Source organism: Mobula birostris, chromosome 20, assembly GCF_030028105.1.
Source record: "Mobula birostris isolate sMobBir1 chromosome 20, sMobBir1.hap1, whole genome shotgun sequence".
Classification (NCBI taxonomy): domain Eukaryota; kingdom Metazoa; phylum Chordata; class Chondrichthyes; order Myliobatiformes; family Myliobatidae; genus Mobula; species Mobula birostris.
This window is the reverse complement of record NC_092389.1, coordinates 55,731,684-55,748,255: the sequence shown is the minus strand read 5'-3', so window position 1 is coordinate 55,748,255 and position 16,572 is coordinate 55,731,684.

Sequence of the window (16,572 nt, the reverse complement as noted above, 5' to 3'; positions counted from 1 at the left end):
GGGAGCTGCTGATTCCCTGCAGTACCGCGATTGTCCACTACAGGCGCTGCAGACGCGGGGAATAAATATTATGTCGCTGCGTATGTTCAGTGGGAAGGAATTGTGGACATTTCGATATCAAAGTGGGATCAGAAACACATTAAATAGATCCTAACAGAAATGAAAACTCAGCCATGGACTGCCCAAGCCCGGTTGCGAAAGGAGGAGGGTCGGGCATGTGTCTAGCAAACTCATCCCGTAAAAATCCAGTTGGACAGAAACTTCAGCTGAATCTCCAAAGGCCTCATCCCCGGGATCGGAAGGACCTTCCAGTGGAAGGCGATTGAAGACGTGTGGAGAAAGTAAAAGCCACAGGGCTGATCACCCCTCAGCCACTGGCAGAGGAATCTGGCGACCTGCAGTTGGCAGCTTGTGCCCCGGTAGGCGTGATGGGCTAAAGAGGAAGCAGAACAGAAATGCAGCCGGAGAGAAGAGCCTGGTTCAGTCTGAGGCGGGACTGAAAGGGGCAAGTTCTGAAAAGAGAGGCACAAGAGACTGCAGATGCTGGAATCTCGAGTAAGAAACGTGATGCTGGAGGAACTGAGCGGGTCTGGCAGCATCTGTGGACAGAAATGTACAATCGACTTTCCGGGTCGGGATCCTTCATCTGGACTGTCTCATTCCGAAATGTTGATTGTCCATTTCCCTCCACAGATGCTGCCTGACCCGCTCAGTTCCCCCAGCCGCCCGATTTTGTTCTTTTCTCCAGGTTTAAGAGAGACAGACTGGGGTGTAAAACCTGGGTTAAGTAAATATTGAAAGCAGCTATTAAATCAGTTCATGCCACGAAACTGGGGATGTGGAGAGAATATCGTGCTGTGAGGAGACAGATGATGACCGACCCGTGGCTGCAGGAAAAAGCACAGGACTGGATATTCTACGTCATAGGGTGGAAAACATTATTATTTTTCCGGTGAAGTCCTGATTTCCGCTGTCCTTCCTGTGAAGAAACACCCCGACTTCAGCCATGTCCGTCCCGACTCCAATGGTAGGCCCGGGCTCCCTCTCGCTGGACACAATGAACTTTATTCGCCATAACAATATTCACAAGGATAAAAGATGCAATGCCTTTACCCAGTGAATTTACAGTCATTGTCAATGCGGTATTTAGTGCTATTTTACATTCGTTAAGACCAATAGGACTGTTGTCGCTCATGTGGCCCCCTGGGATGGTTCACAACTACAATAACTGAGAGGCTTCCTCAGCCAACCCGGCCCCTCCCTGTCCAGCAGTAGAGGATCCCAATAGTTCCCATGGTGTCCATGCAGCCTGGAATGTGCCAGTCGGCAGCATTCCTGTACGACAGGGGTTCCCAAACCATTTTTATACCATGGACCAATGGCAATGGTTTCATACCATTAACCGTGGTGCTCAGGTTGTGAACCCCTGCTCTACGGACATCTCACTATGCTGGCACACCAACAAGTTTCGGGCGTCTTTCATCGAGCTGATGATCTTCCAGCAGCTCTTGCTGTCCATTTTCCTGTACGTCCAGGGAACAGCCCGAGGATCAGTGAGCCTCTGTCACACAGCTGCTGTGACACAGGCCCTTGCATCTTTCTCCACACATCTTCACCAGCCCACAGTCCGCAAAGAGGCGAGTGACCGTCTCGTCTCCACCGCAGTAATCTCGGGGCAGCGCGCTGTGGGAGTGATCTCCGGGCATGCAGCAAGGATCAGACTGGGAGGCCCCTGTCTTGGTGTTGGTGCCTGTTGTTGAGATCAGATGATGAGGCATTCTGCCAGATGGTCTGGGCCGTCTGCTCAGGGAACCATTCCACTGTGTCCTTCTCCTGCAGTAACTGCAGGACATTCCATGCTGACCACTGTCTGAAGTTCTTGTGGTTAAAGCTGCTGGTCTGAAAGAACTGTAACCAACTTCATTAGCACAAGGTTCACATCGAGAGTGCCATGAACAAAGCAGTACATCTCCCTCTGAAAGAACTGTAACCAACTTCATTAACACAAGTTTACATCGACAGCACGATGAACAATGCAGTACATCTCCCTCTGAAAGAACTGTAACCAACTTCATTAACACAAGGTTCACATCAGGAGCGCGATGAACAAAGCAGGACATCTCCCTCTGAAAGAACTGTAACCAACTTCATTAACACAAGGTTCACATCAGGAGCGCCATGAACAAAGCAGTACATCTCCCTCTGAAAGAACTGTAACCAACTTCATTAACACAAGGTTCACATCAGGAGCGCGATGAACAAAGCAGTGCATTTCCCTCGTGATGACCCTACACAAAGTATTGGATCCGACCCAGTATATCACGGGTGGAGTCCTCCCAACCATTGAGCACATCTACATGAAACCCTGTCGTAGCAAAGCGGCATCCATCATCAGAGATGCTCACCACCCAGGCCAGGCTCTTTTCTCGCTGCTGCAATCAGGTAGTAGGTACAAGAGCCTCAGGACTCGCAACACCAGGTTCAGGAAACAGTTACTGCCCCTCAACGATCAGGCGCTTCACCAGTAGCTGATAACTACACTCACTCGCCCATCCACTGGGATGTTCCCACAACCAGTGATCACACTTCCTCGGTATTCTCCCTCTTTTTGCACCACATTTCAAATTTAATTCTGATGCATATTATTTTAATTTATAGTTTTTATTACTATGTATTGCAATGTACTGCTGTCACAAAACAACAAATTTCACCACATATGCCGGTGATATTAAACCTGATTCTGAGACACAAACACACATAGTTGGTCTCAGACACACAACACTCCCACATTCCTCCCTTTCTGACTCCCTGCTTGCTCTGTGGCCCCCGGTTTGAAGCTCAAACTGTTACCACACCTGCCTTTTATATTCATGTCTGAGGGTGTTGTATCTGTTCACTGTTTGAGTTCTGTTTTAAATGAAGAACATTGAATGGGAAAAAAGGTTTAAGTACAAGAATAAAGATCTCGTCTGAAGGTATATGTGTCAGAACCGGAGAGACTACATCTGTTGTCCCGTCTGACAGTGACTGAAGGTCAGGGTAGGAGACAGGGGGAGAGAATACATCTGCTGACCCGTCTGACAGTGACTGTGGGTCAGGGTAGGAGACAGGGGGAGAGACTACGTCTGCTGTCCCGTCTGACAGTGACTGCGGGTCAGGGTAGGAGACAGGGGGAGAGACTACGTCTGTTGACCCGTCTGACAGTGACTGCGGGTCAGGGTAGGAGACAGGGGGAGAGACTACGTCTGCTGACCCGTCTGACAGTGACTGCGGGTCAGGGTAGGAGACAGGGGGAGAGACTACGTCTGCTGACCCGTCTGACAGTGACTGCGGGTCAGGGTAGGATACAGGGGGAGAGACTACGTCTGCTGACCCGTCTGACAGTGACTGCGGGTCAGGGTAGGATACAGGGGGAGAGACTACATCTGCTGACCCTGTCGGTATCAGCCCCAGGGTACTGAAGGCCTGTACGATCCCGGTCTCTGGGATTTTGTCGCACCTTTACAATCTGAGACTGGGTAGGGAAAAGATACCGGTGCTGAGGAAGACTTCCTTCTTGGTTCCTTCACCCAATCCGGCAACTCCATCTGAACTTAATGACTACAGACAACTGCCCTCACACCTCATGTGATGAAGGTGCAGGTCCTGACTTTGTCACAACCACGGATTCGGCAGCGCAGTAGATACGGCAATTGCGCTTGTGAATTTGCACGTGCCAGGTAATTATTATTTAATTGTGATAGTATTTAACTACATTCTTGTCATCGTAGTGCTTGTAGAGATTTGGACAGAACATAGCAAAGCTTCACTACTGTTTTTCATTCCGCCTTCCCTGACCCATTGGACTTTCAAAATCCACTGACTCTGAAGACGAGCGGTATTCGTTGAATGTTTAGATATTCTTTTCGGCCGCAGTATAGGCTTCGTTTCCCTCTGAGAGTTTTAGTTAACAGCCCTGTTTGACCTTTCGTTTATTGTTTAATTTTCCTTTTCTCGAATAAAAGTCTGTGAACTAACGACCTGCTTCAGTGTCTCTCATCCCGCACTTTGGCCATATCCGAACCGTGGTGACAATTTGGGGTCTTGGTGAGAGCGTACATGGAACACTCTGCACAGGACTGGTCACCCTCCCGGAGTTAGCCTGTGGCATAAAGGGAATGAAGAGAAGATTCCCCAGATTGATTTGGGGGGTGAGGTCGTGTCCTCGCAGAGGTTACACTGACTGGGCCTGTTTCAAAATTTGAGAAATATGAGACAGTCTGACTGAAACAGACACCGTCTCACAGGGTAGGGGCAAGAATGATGTTTCAGCTGGCTGGGTGGGGAACCAGGTGTCACAGACTCGAAATCTGTGATCACATCCACAGGACTAAGATGAGGAGAAATTTCCTGACTTAGAACGTGACGAGTCTTTTCAATTTGCTGCAAAAGGTTTCTAAATTCAAAACGCAAGTCGGGGCTTTGCAATGCTTGTAACATTGCAGGACAGTGGTGCTGAGGTCAAATATCAGGCATGTTCTGAGAGAAGAACAGAACCGGCACAAGGGGCCGAATGGCCACGCTTACTCCTGTTTCTTATTTTCCGCACCTTGTTCTCCCTTGGCCTTCTGCCTGTCAGATTGCACTTGGGAGCAGTGTATTTCTCCAAGGGTTGTAATGTTTAATATCAGAGGGCATGTATTAAGTTGAGAAGTGGTTATTTTCAAAGGAGTTGTGAGGAGCAAGCTTTTGAAGAGAGTGGTGGGCGCTTGGAATGTCCTGTCTGGGATGGGGGTACAGGCAGAAACATAGATCTTTAAGAGACATTTAAATAAGCACTGGATATGAAGGAAATGGAAGGATGCGGACAGAAGAGATTAGTATAATTGACTATTTTATTCCTAATTTAATTGATTCAGCAGAACTTTATATACTGAAGGAGATGTTTTAAAATGCTATGTTCAATGTAAATCAGCCATGATTGAATGGCAGGGCACAATCTTCGCTAAAGGCCTAATTCCTATGTGTTGTGGTCTTGGTGTTGTCTCATCTTGAAGCCATGTAGTCCTTGTGATGAAGGTACACTCAAAACGTAAATGGGAAGAGAGTTCCAAAATATAGACCTGATGACAGCGATGGAACAGTGACTATTTTTTTGAGGTCCGAATTTTGGAGGACTGATAGATAACCCTCTAAAAAATGAAATTCTTCAGGACTAACATATGGGAGTAGGAATATAATTTACCTGCCTGCAAAACCTGGTGACAAGATTGAACAATGTTTGTGAAGAAAATCAAAGTTCAAAGTGCATTTATTATTTATGTACAACCCTGAGATTCGTCTTCCCATTGACAGCCACAAAAGAAGGAAACACGGTGGAATTTGTTCAAAGGAAGCATTTAATACCCAACGTGCAAAAAAAAAACATGTCAAAAAAACTTCTGCCTGCAGAGAAGGATGAATATAAAAGAGTCAACATAAACAGCATATTCAGCAAAAAGATGTACAACTAGGAAACAAGAATAACGAGTTGACTATTTATGTCCGAGAAAACACATTTATTTGATGAGTGGAATTTCTGAATTTGTTCTAATCTAGATCCCTTAGAGCAGGATTTCCCAAAATTTTCTGATGCCATTGGCCATTACCATTACGCATGGGCTCTGTGGACTCCAGGCTGAGAACCGTGCTTTAGATACTTGATAAGAGATTAATTTGGTACTGAAAGAAGATGGATCAAGAAGATCACCTGTTCTCTTATTGAATAGCTGCGCAAGCTCACTGGATAGGGGAGTCTAGGACAAGAGGGCACGACTTCAGAATTGAAGGACGTCCATTTAGAACAGAGTTGGGGAGAAATTACTTCAGTCAGAGGGTGGTAAATCTGTTGAATTTGTTGCCACGAGTGACTGTGGAGGCGAAGTCATTGGGTGGGTTTAAGGCAGAGATTGATAGGCTCTTCATTAGGCAGGGCGTCAGAGGGTATGGGGTGAAGGCATGGGAGTGGAGATACCAGGAAGAATTGGATCAGCCCATGATTGAATGGTGGAGCAGTCTTGATGGGCCAAATGGCCTATTTCTGCTTCTATATCTTATGTTCTTATGTCTAAATAGCCTGCTCTGTTCCGATCTCTCATGTATCTGTATTCTCATTTCTATTGAGGTATCCTTTCATGTCTCTCTGGAATCCAAAGGTTGCCCAGGAGCCAGGAACAGAAATAGCTTTACAATTAAACCAATTGGTTTGAAAGATTTCGTGGGTTCTTTGCCCATTCAGACCTCTGATGCTGGAGGGAATGACGCTCTTGCTGAAATGTTGAGTGTGGATTCTGCAGGGAGCGCTCATGGAGTGAGGTCGTCTCTCTGGCTTCGCTCCATTCCCGTTATCCTTTTTAACCTATGATCTCTTTGATCTAATCAACTTTAAGTACACCAGAAGACTTACTTTATCTCTCTGAATTATCGAATAATTGACTTCCTTTTGTCAATCGCAACTTTTGAGCTTAAAGAAATGAGTACGAGATCTAAAACCAAAGACGGGAAAGACGCTGATGGGAACAGAGGAAAGAAGAAAGGTGACTCTAAACCAACGAAATTAACTTACGAAGTTATGGTGAAGTGTTTGGAGGAAATGTTTGAGCAGCATCGGATAAAATTATCTGAAAGTTTAACTGCTCAATTTGAACAACAACGTCAAAGCCTTAATGAAGATTTAAAATCAATCACGGAATCTTTGAAATTCCTGAATGCTGATGTTCAAAAACACGATGCAAAAATTTCTGAGCTGGATACTAAATCTCAGAAGAAGGATGCAAAAGTTGAGATCTTAGAGAAGAATCTAGATTCGACTACTAAACAGCTCCAACAACTTAAATCCAAAGTTATTGATCTTGAGAATCGATCGAGAAGACAAAATTTACGTTTAATTGGCCTACCCGAGGATGTTGAGGTTGGAGGTCCTGTAATATTCTTTGCTAAACTTTTAAAGGATTCGTTCGGTTCAGTTTTTCCCAACGATCTTCCATTACTCGATCGCGCCCATCGTATACCGTGGGTAAAGTCGGCAGCGGCTGTTTCCAAACCCAGACCAGTTATTCTTCGTTTCCATTATGTTAATATTAAAGAATAGCTTCTCCAGATCGCTCGTCGACAAGGGATGATCAAATATCGCCAGCATTCCTTCAGAATAGTTCAAGACGACAGTTCTGAAGTGATGAAGGAACGACTGACTTTTAAACCTTTAATGTCGGAATGCTATCAAAAAAATCTCAAACCGGCACTACTGTATCCTGCACGACTCAGAATCTCTCTTCCCGATGGAAATCGTCGTGTTTTCCACTCTACAACTGCCGCTCGGAGCTTTTTGGATGATAATTTCCCATCTGATACAGATACCCTTTCCTAATCTGTGTTGGGTGCTTCCAGCACCATTTTTTTTTCTCTCTGGTGTTTTCCTTCAAAATAAACCTTCTACTACTGTGCGATAAAGGTTTTTTATAAGTTTAAGATTTTTGTTCTTTGTTCTTTACTATAGTGATTATTCTATAACTTATATAGAATATTTATCTTCTATGAATAACATCACTTTCCCTTAGTTAACCTTTTGTTTTAATTTATCCTTTTTTTGTTATTACTAATGATCCGATCCGACGGTCATTTGTAGTTATATGCTTCCTATTTTTGATTTTCGCAGAATTAAAATGGCGACTTGTCTTTCTTTTTCTATAATTTTTATTTTTTTTCGGGACGCCATGTTCTTATGCTTCTTCTTCCCATAATCCATTTTTCTTATTTTGGAAGCGTTTTTTTATTTACTCGTTTATAACTAACTAATTATATGCACTGATACTGGTTTCTTTTATTTTATATATTTTAGTAATTTTTACTATGGAGACTAATTTACAATACTGTTTATTTTTCACATATTAGTCTTTGGGAGGTCACTTATCTAACATATATTTTTGGAGTTGCCCCCTGCAGAAATGGGGTTAAAGTTAGTATTAGTTAGCGCTTTTTTCAGCCTTCTCTGGCTCAGTTCGGGTTTCTATTTGGGGTTGGGGAGGGGGTGGTCTTTTTCTTTTTTAATTTTTTCTATTGGGCTGATTCAAAACTACAAAGATGTCCCCAGTGTCGAGATTTATTCCTCTTCCGATTTCATGAGCTCACATTATGGTTAACCCCTTACTCACCAAAGGGTTAATTTTTAGTTATGGCTCATTCTATTAATTTTGTCTCTTGGAATACAAATGGTTTAAACCATCCAATAAAACGGAAAAAGATTTTCAAAATATTCCAAAGACTGAATGCTCATATTATCTTTGCTCAAGAGACTCATGTAAGGAAAGAGGACAGTCAACGCTTCTTTAAGTTTTGGAAAGATCAACAATTCCACTCAAATGCTCAAGCCAAAATTAAAGGCGTTTCAATTTTTATTGATCCCTCAATTACATTCATTCATCAAGACATCATTTCAGATCCTAATGGCAGATTTCTGTTAATTACGGGGGTACTTTTTTAATAAAAAGGTCGCTATGGTTAATGTTTACGCTCCGAATGTGGATTATCCTGAATTCTTTAAACATTTACTTACTTCCCTTCCTAATTTAAACGAGTATATGTTGATGATGGGCGGTGATTTTAATTTATGTTTGAATCCCATGTTGGATAGATCCACAAGTAGTCCGGCTTTACCGAATAAGTCGGCTACTATTATCAACTCTTTTATGTTGGATGCTGGGATTTCAGAAATTTGGAGATTTCTACATCCAAATGATAAGGAATTCTCTTTTTTTTCACATGTTCACCGTTCTTTTTCCCGAATTGATTATTTCCTGATTGACTCTCGTTTGATTTCATATGTAGTTGATTGTAATTATGACATTATTGCTATTTCAGATCATGCTCCATTGAAACTTTCCATCAAGTTAATGGATACCTTTTGTACTACCAGACAATGGCGATTTAACCCTATTTTGCTTCAAGATCAGGACTTTGTCAAATTTATAAAGGAGCATTGATTTCTTCTTTTCAACTAATACTACGGGCGAAGTTTCCAACGGAACTGTTTGGGACGCCTTTAAAGCGAATATCCGTGGTCAGATTATTTCCTATTCGGCCGGTTTGAAAAGACGTATTAACAATGAAATACTTCTACTGGTTGATAAAATTAAAGAAGTTGATAAAAAATATGCTATTTCTCCTAGCAAGGAGCTGTACAAACACAGAGTTGAACTCCAATTGGAACATAGCTTATTATTAACATCCTTGATCGAAAATCAATTAATGAGAACTAGAAGTGATTTTTATATTCATAGTGATAAATCGGGTAAATTACTGGCTAACCAATTGAAATTTGATTCGGTTAAACGTCAAATTACTAAGATCCGCAAACAGGATGATACTTTCACAGTTGATCATGTTGGGATAAACCAAACCTTTCAAGAATTTTATACCTCTTTATATCATTCTGATTTTCCTCATGATTCTAATTTCATGCATGATTTTTTAAGTAAATTGAGTTTTCCGAAACTATCTCCCGAAGATTGCCTATCATTAGAAACTTCCATTTCAGAGGAAGAAATAATAACTGCAATCTCATCATTAAATTCCGGTAAAGCACCCGGTCCCGATGGGTTTACAGTGGAATTTTTAATTTTTTTTTCCCCCATTCTTTCTTCTAAGTTGTCTAGAATATTTAAGGAAGCAATTAGTTTAGGTAAATTACCACAATCGTTTTATGAAGCCTCTATTTCCTTAATTCTTAAAAAGAATAAAGGTCCTACGGATTGTGCATCCTACAGACTGATATCTCTTCTGAATGTAGATTCAAAAATTTTTTCAAAAATTCTAGCTACTAGACTGGAGAAGGTGTTACCTCAAATTATTTCCATGGATCAAACCGGATTCAGTAAAAATCGCTATTCATCTTTTAATATTAGGAGGTTAATGAATATTGTTTATACCCCCTCATCTACTACCCCGGAATGTATTATCTCATTAGATGCTGAGAAAGCCTTTGACAGAGTTGAATGGCCTTATTTATTTAATGTTCTTGAGAAATTTAATTTTAATTTGACATTTATATCTTGGATTAAATTGTTATATTACTCCCCGGTAGCCTCGGTCTGTACAAATAATTATAGATCTCCTTTTTTTCGTCTTTTTCGCGGTACTAGGCAAGGTTGCCCTCTTAGTCCTTTACTATTTAATATTGCTCTTGAACCTTTAGCAATTGCTATCCGTGACTCGCCAAATATTGTTGGTATTACCCGTGGAAATGAAATACATAAACTATCATTATATGCAGATGATTTGTTGTTATATATCTCTAACCCGGAGAAGTCAATTCCTGCTATCTTAGATCTGTTAGCTCAATTTAGTAACTTTTCTGGTTACAAATTGAATCTTAGTAAGAGTGAATTATTCCCTTTAAATAAGCATGTACCTATTTATGGACGTTTACCATTTAAATTGGTTACTGATTCATTTATATACTTAGGGATAACAATTACCAAAAAATATAAAGATTTATTTAAAGCTAATTTTTTACCTTTAATTGATCAGATTAAACTTTTATTTACCAAATGGTCCCCAATCTCTTTGTCTTTGATTGGTCGGATTAATGCTATTAAGATGATCATTTTGCCTAAATTTTTGTATATATTTCAATCGGTTCCAATTTTTATCCCAAAATCTTTTTTTGATAACGTGGATTCAAAAATTTCCTCATATATTTGGCAGAATAAAAATCCTAGGTTAGGTAAAAGATATTTAAAGAAATCCAAGAAGGAGGGGGGACTTGCCCTCCGAAATTTTAGATTCTATTATTGGGCAATTAATATTCGATATTTATAATTTTGGCTACAAGATTTGGACGCATCTTTAAACCCTCATTGGGTAAATCTTGAATCTAATTCATTACAAGGGTTTTCCTTGGGTTCGGTCTTAGGAACTTTACTTCCTTTTACTTCTTTTAAATCATATAAACAAATGAATAACCCAATAGTTAAACATACTTTACGTATATGGTTTCAATTTCGAAGATTTTTTGGGTTTAATCAATTCATTCTAGCAAGTCCCATTATATCAAATTTTCTTTTTCAACCTTCCATGATGGATCAAGCTTACTTTGATTGGAAAACCAAAGGTATAATATCTTTTCGCGATTTATTCTTGGATAACTGTTTTATGTCTTTTGATCAACTCTCTAATAAATATAACTTACCCAGATCTCACTTTTTTAGATATTTACAGATTAGAAACTTTTTAATTACTGTCTCTCCTAATTTTCCACACCCATATCCAATGGACACTTTGGAAAAAATCTTAGACTTAAATCTTTCTCAGAAAGGTGTAATAGCAATTGTATATAATATAATTATGAATTTATGTCCTGATGCCTCTAGTAAAATTAAAGCTGACTGGGAAAGAGAACTTGAGATTAATATACCGACTGAAAAATGGGAAAAAATTCTTCAGTTGGTGAATTCATCCTCTGTATGTGCTAAGCATAGGTTGATACAGTTTAAAGTAGTTCACAGGGCTCATATGTCCAAAGATAAACTATCTCGTTATTACTCTTATATTAATCCAATATGTGACAGATGCCAGTCTGAGATTGCTTCTTTAACTCACATGTTTTGGTCATGTCCCTTGTTGGAGAAATATTGGAAAGATATTTTTGATATTATTTCAACGGTCCTAAATCTAGACTTACAACCTCATCCAATTACTGCTATCTTTGGATTACCAATGATAGACTCAAATAATTTAACCTCTTCATCACGAAGGATGATTGCATTTCTTACTTTAATAGCTAGAAGGTCCATCTTGTTGAATTGGAAAGAGATCAACCCTCCTAAAGTATTTCATTGGTCTTCACAAACTATGGTGTGTCTGAATTTGGAGAAATTTAGAAGAGCAGTTTATGACCCCTCTATTAAGTGTGAAAAAATTTGGAGGCCATTTATTCAGCATTTTCATTTGATGTAATTTGATCATTTCCAAACTGGTTATATTTCTCTGTACTGTTGTTGGAGGGGAATGGAGGCGTCGATGCTGAGGTTTTCTTCTTTTCCATTTTTAAGTTGTTAGTTTTGCCCAAGTCTTTTAGTTTAGTTTAGTTGTTTTTCTTTCTTTTGGGATGTTTTTTTTTTCTTTTTTTTTGTCTTTTTCCTTTTTTTTTGCTTTATATTATCCGTGATCAGTTCTACATGTATGGGCGTTTTGGTAATTTCCACTATTTGGTTTTGCAATTACTCTTTTTTTAAATGTAACAATATATCTCATATTATCTGTATTATTGCTATGTTTTGTTTCTATATTTTCAAATTAATAAAATGATTGAAAAAGAAAGAAAGAAACCTATCGAGTGTTGAACGGACTAGATAGGGTGGATGTGGAGAGGATGTTTCATGTGGTGGGGATATCCAGACTAAGGGACACAGTCTCAACATTGAGGGGAGACCTTGTGAACAGAGGTCAGGAGGAATATTTTTAGCCAGAGAGTAGTGACCCTGTGGAATACTCTATCACAGACTGCGGTGGAGGCCAAGTCTGTGGGTATATTTAAGGCGGAGGTTGATCATTTCCTGATTGATCAGACCATCAAAGGACATGGCGAGAAGGCAGGGTTATGGGGTTGAGTGGGATCCAGGATCAGACCTGACGGAATGGCGGAACGGAGTCGATGGGCTGAATGGCCTAATTCTGCTCCTTTGTCTTATGGTGTCATTAAGATTCACCCTGACCCCCGCTCTCCCTGTCAGCACCACCCCCACTTATCCCATTTAACCTGTCACAGCACGGGTGGACTGTAGGACCCGCCAAACCGCGGCTGCTGCTGAATCTGCGGTGTTTCTGTTCGGTTATCGGATGCGGTGAACGAGTTAAAATTAACGCATCGGTAATTCTCATCTCGTGTTTATTTAACTCTCCGCACATTTATATTTACAGGGACTTTACTCCTGACGCCGGTCCCGGGACCCGACCCGTTTACAGAGCCGGAGCGGAACCGGAGCAGATTCTCAGCCACTGGTTTCCATCCCGAGGCCAGAAGAAAGGATAAAGTTTCCCCGTGAACTTATTCCCAATCAAGGTGTGGAGATGGGACTTGGTCTCCGCGTTGTAAAATGAAACTGTCCCGGACTCGTAACTGAGATAAACTCCTACCCTCCCGGGGATGGGACCGGCAAGGAGACGGGACTCAGGGGAGGGGAGATCACCGATTACGTCACAATCCCGACGTAATAAATCATAATCCCGCCTGATGACCCAGAATCCGGTCTCCGGACTCATTCCGACGCCTCGCTTCCTCTCCACAGACTCTGCGGCGACTCCCAGACACCAGACCCTATTCTCCGCCACCTCCACCTCCCAGTAATGTCTCCCCGATGTGAATCCCTCCGATCCCAGCACACATTCCCAGATTGTGAATCTCTTCCCGGTGTCAGGGAGATTCCTCCGGGTCTCGGTCCGTCTCACACTCTTCCGATCCTCAGACACCTCGAGATACGGATGCGCCGTTTCCACATCCAGGGTGACAGAGACTGGGGGGAGAAGCAGAGAATTAGAGAGTTCCCGGGGATCGGGGTGAGTCTCGGGCAGCGCGGCCCCGGGGATCGGGCGGAGACTCGGGCAGCGCGGCCCCGGGGATCGGGCGGAGACTCGGGCAGCGCGGCCCCGGGGACCGGAGGAGATTCGGGCAGCGCGGCCCCGGGGACCTTGGGGAGACTCGGGCAGCGCGGCTCCGGGATCGGTGGAAAGGCAGCTCGGCCTCAGGCGCAGTCGGGTGGCTGACACGAACCATTCCCGTGGTTTGACCAAATGAAAGCGGTTGGACAACTAATGTCTCCCCAAGGATTTTCCGCCGGACGGAGAGCAGAGATTTCCCGATCAAACAGACACAAAATGCTGGAGGAACTGAGCGGGTCAGGCAGGAGGTGTGGAGAGAGATGGACAGTCTACGTTTCAGGTCGACATCTTCCCTCAAGAACAGAAATAAATAGGGGAAATAGACAGCAGAAACGAGTGCAGGAAAGGGTGGATTAAGATGGGATGGAGGTGAGTGAATGGATTTCAACAGGAAGTCACAGAGGCTCTTCGGCCCAACTTGTTCGTGCCGACCAATTTACTTTAATGAGCTAGTCCATTTGCCCATTATTCCTTTCCACCATTCTTATCCGCGTACCTGGCAAGACGCATTTTAAAACATTGTGACTGTACCCATCTCTACAGTTGATCAAGGGCCCAGTGTAGCCAGAGATAACCCTCTTCGCTGTCCACTATACCATGAATTTTAGTGTCACCCACAAACCAACCAACTCTGTCAGCTACATTATCACCCAAATCATTAATATGAATGTCAAACAACCGCGGCCCCAGCACCGACCTCTGCAGGTCACAGGCCTCCAATCCTCTGCGTTTAAGAGACGCTTGGACAGACACTTCAATAGGCAAGACACAGAAGAAGACTGACCTAATTCTGGTTAATGGGATGAACGTAGATGGGTAAATAGGTCAGCACAGAGGTGATGGGTCAAAGGGCACATTTCTATGCTGTACGGCGATGGCTCTGTGAAGTGAATCACTAAGAACCTCCAAACCCTATCCCCACCACAGGTGCTGAGAATTCCAGACAGACAGTGACCCCTGACCCTTGACTCCTCAGACAGTGGGAATATCCTCCCTATATCCTGCCTGTTGACCCCAAAAGAATTTTTTGTTTCTCTGAGGTCTCGTCTCATTCTTCTGATCAGGGAACAGAGAACATAGAACAGTACAGCACAGGAACAGGCCCTTCATTCAATGTTAACATTCATTTGTGAGTGTGAAGTGTGGAGTGGGGGAGTGTGAAGGTTCGAGACAGTAAAGGAGTTGATAATGGGAACCAGCAGGGGAGAGATAAATGGCAGGTTGAACCAGAACCAGGTGTGGGAGGGGTGGAAAGCCTGTGGGTGAACTGTGTGTGTAGACGTAACGAGAAGCTGGAGAGGGACAAAAATGGACATGAGGATTCCTTTGTCCCCTTTCTCACAACCCCATCGCCCGCAGCCCCTCATTTGGACGGGGGAGAATTTGCAGGGACCCTAAAGCAACACAGATTCTGATGCAGGATTTCAGCCCGAACTATCAACAGTTCACTCTTTTCCATAGTTGCTTCCTGGCCTGCTGAGTTCCTCCAGAATTTTGTGTGTGTGGCTCCACTTTAAAACAATACTCAATTAAACATATTCCCTGTGGCAGATTCTCTATCCTGTGGCTAAAGGAATTCCTCATCATCTCTGTTCTAAATGGACACCCTCTAGTCGGAGGCTGTGCCTTCTTGTCCTCGACCCACGCACTATAGGAAACATCCTCCCAACATCAAATCTCTCCAGACAGGTTTCAGTGAGATCAGGCCGAGACCCTTCATCAGGACCTGTGTTGCTTGGATTACCAGCATCTGCAGATTTTCTTGTGTTTGATTTTTAAAGCAGAGTTGATAGGTAAACCATTGATTAGTCAGAGCATCAAAAGTTATGGGGAGGAGACGGAAGAATAGGGTTGAGGGGGATAATAAATCAGCCATTCTTCTAAACTCCCATGAGTACGGGCCCAGAACCATCAAACAGTCTGAATATGTTAACTCTTTCATTCCCAGAATCATTCTTGTGAACCTCCTGGACCCTTTCCAATGCCATCATATCTTTTCCAATATAAGAGACCCAAAACTGCGGACTCTCTAAATGCATCTCCCGTTACCTGGTGGGAATGGCAGCAGCTGATTTAATGGGTGTTATTATTGCTGTTGTACTCTCTGAGATCAATAATATTTATAATTATGCGTTTCCATTGCTCATTACCCCGATTTGCGCCGTGACGCTTGTCCTGAGGGTCACAGCCATGGACTGTTCTGTTTGGCTCACGGTGGTTTTCACGTTCGATCGCTGTATTGCAATCTGCAGTCAAAAGCTGCAGGAACGATACTGCACCGAGAGGACAGCGACTATTGCGATAGTAATTGTGTGTTTATGGAGTTGTGCGAAGGATGTCCCATTATACTTTGCGGTAGAACCTATCATTATCATTGACAACATTCCCTGGCGATGCATTTTGACAATGGATTTCCTTACGTTACCAGCGTGGAAAGCGCACCAGTTCTTCAATACTATCACGACACCTTTATTGCCGATCTGTTTGATTCTGCTTTTTAATGCTTTAACAATCAGCCATATCATCGCGGCAAACAGAGTTCGCCGGGGGCTCAGGAACAGCAGAGAGAAAAGGAATGATCCAGAGGTGGAGAACCGGAGAAAATCAATAATTTTGTTGTTCGCTCTATCAGCCAATTTCATATTGTTGTGGATCCCCTTTATTGTGTATACTATGAACTGGCAAGTTCAGAATTACTCTCACAAAGACAAATATTTGAATACCCCGTCGTACATCCTGCAACAGTTTGGGTTCATGTTGCAGTTTCTGAGTACCTGCACCAACACGTGTATCTACACTCTGTCACAGAGGAAATTCAGGGAGGAGGTAAAGGGTGGATTGAAACGTCTGGTTACGTTAAACGGTCGCTTCTGCAGGTAAAACGTAAATCAAATTGTAAGC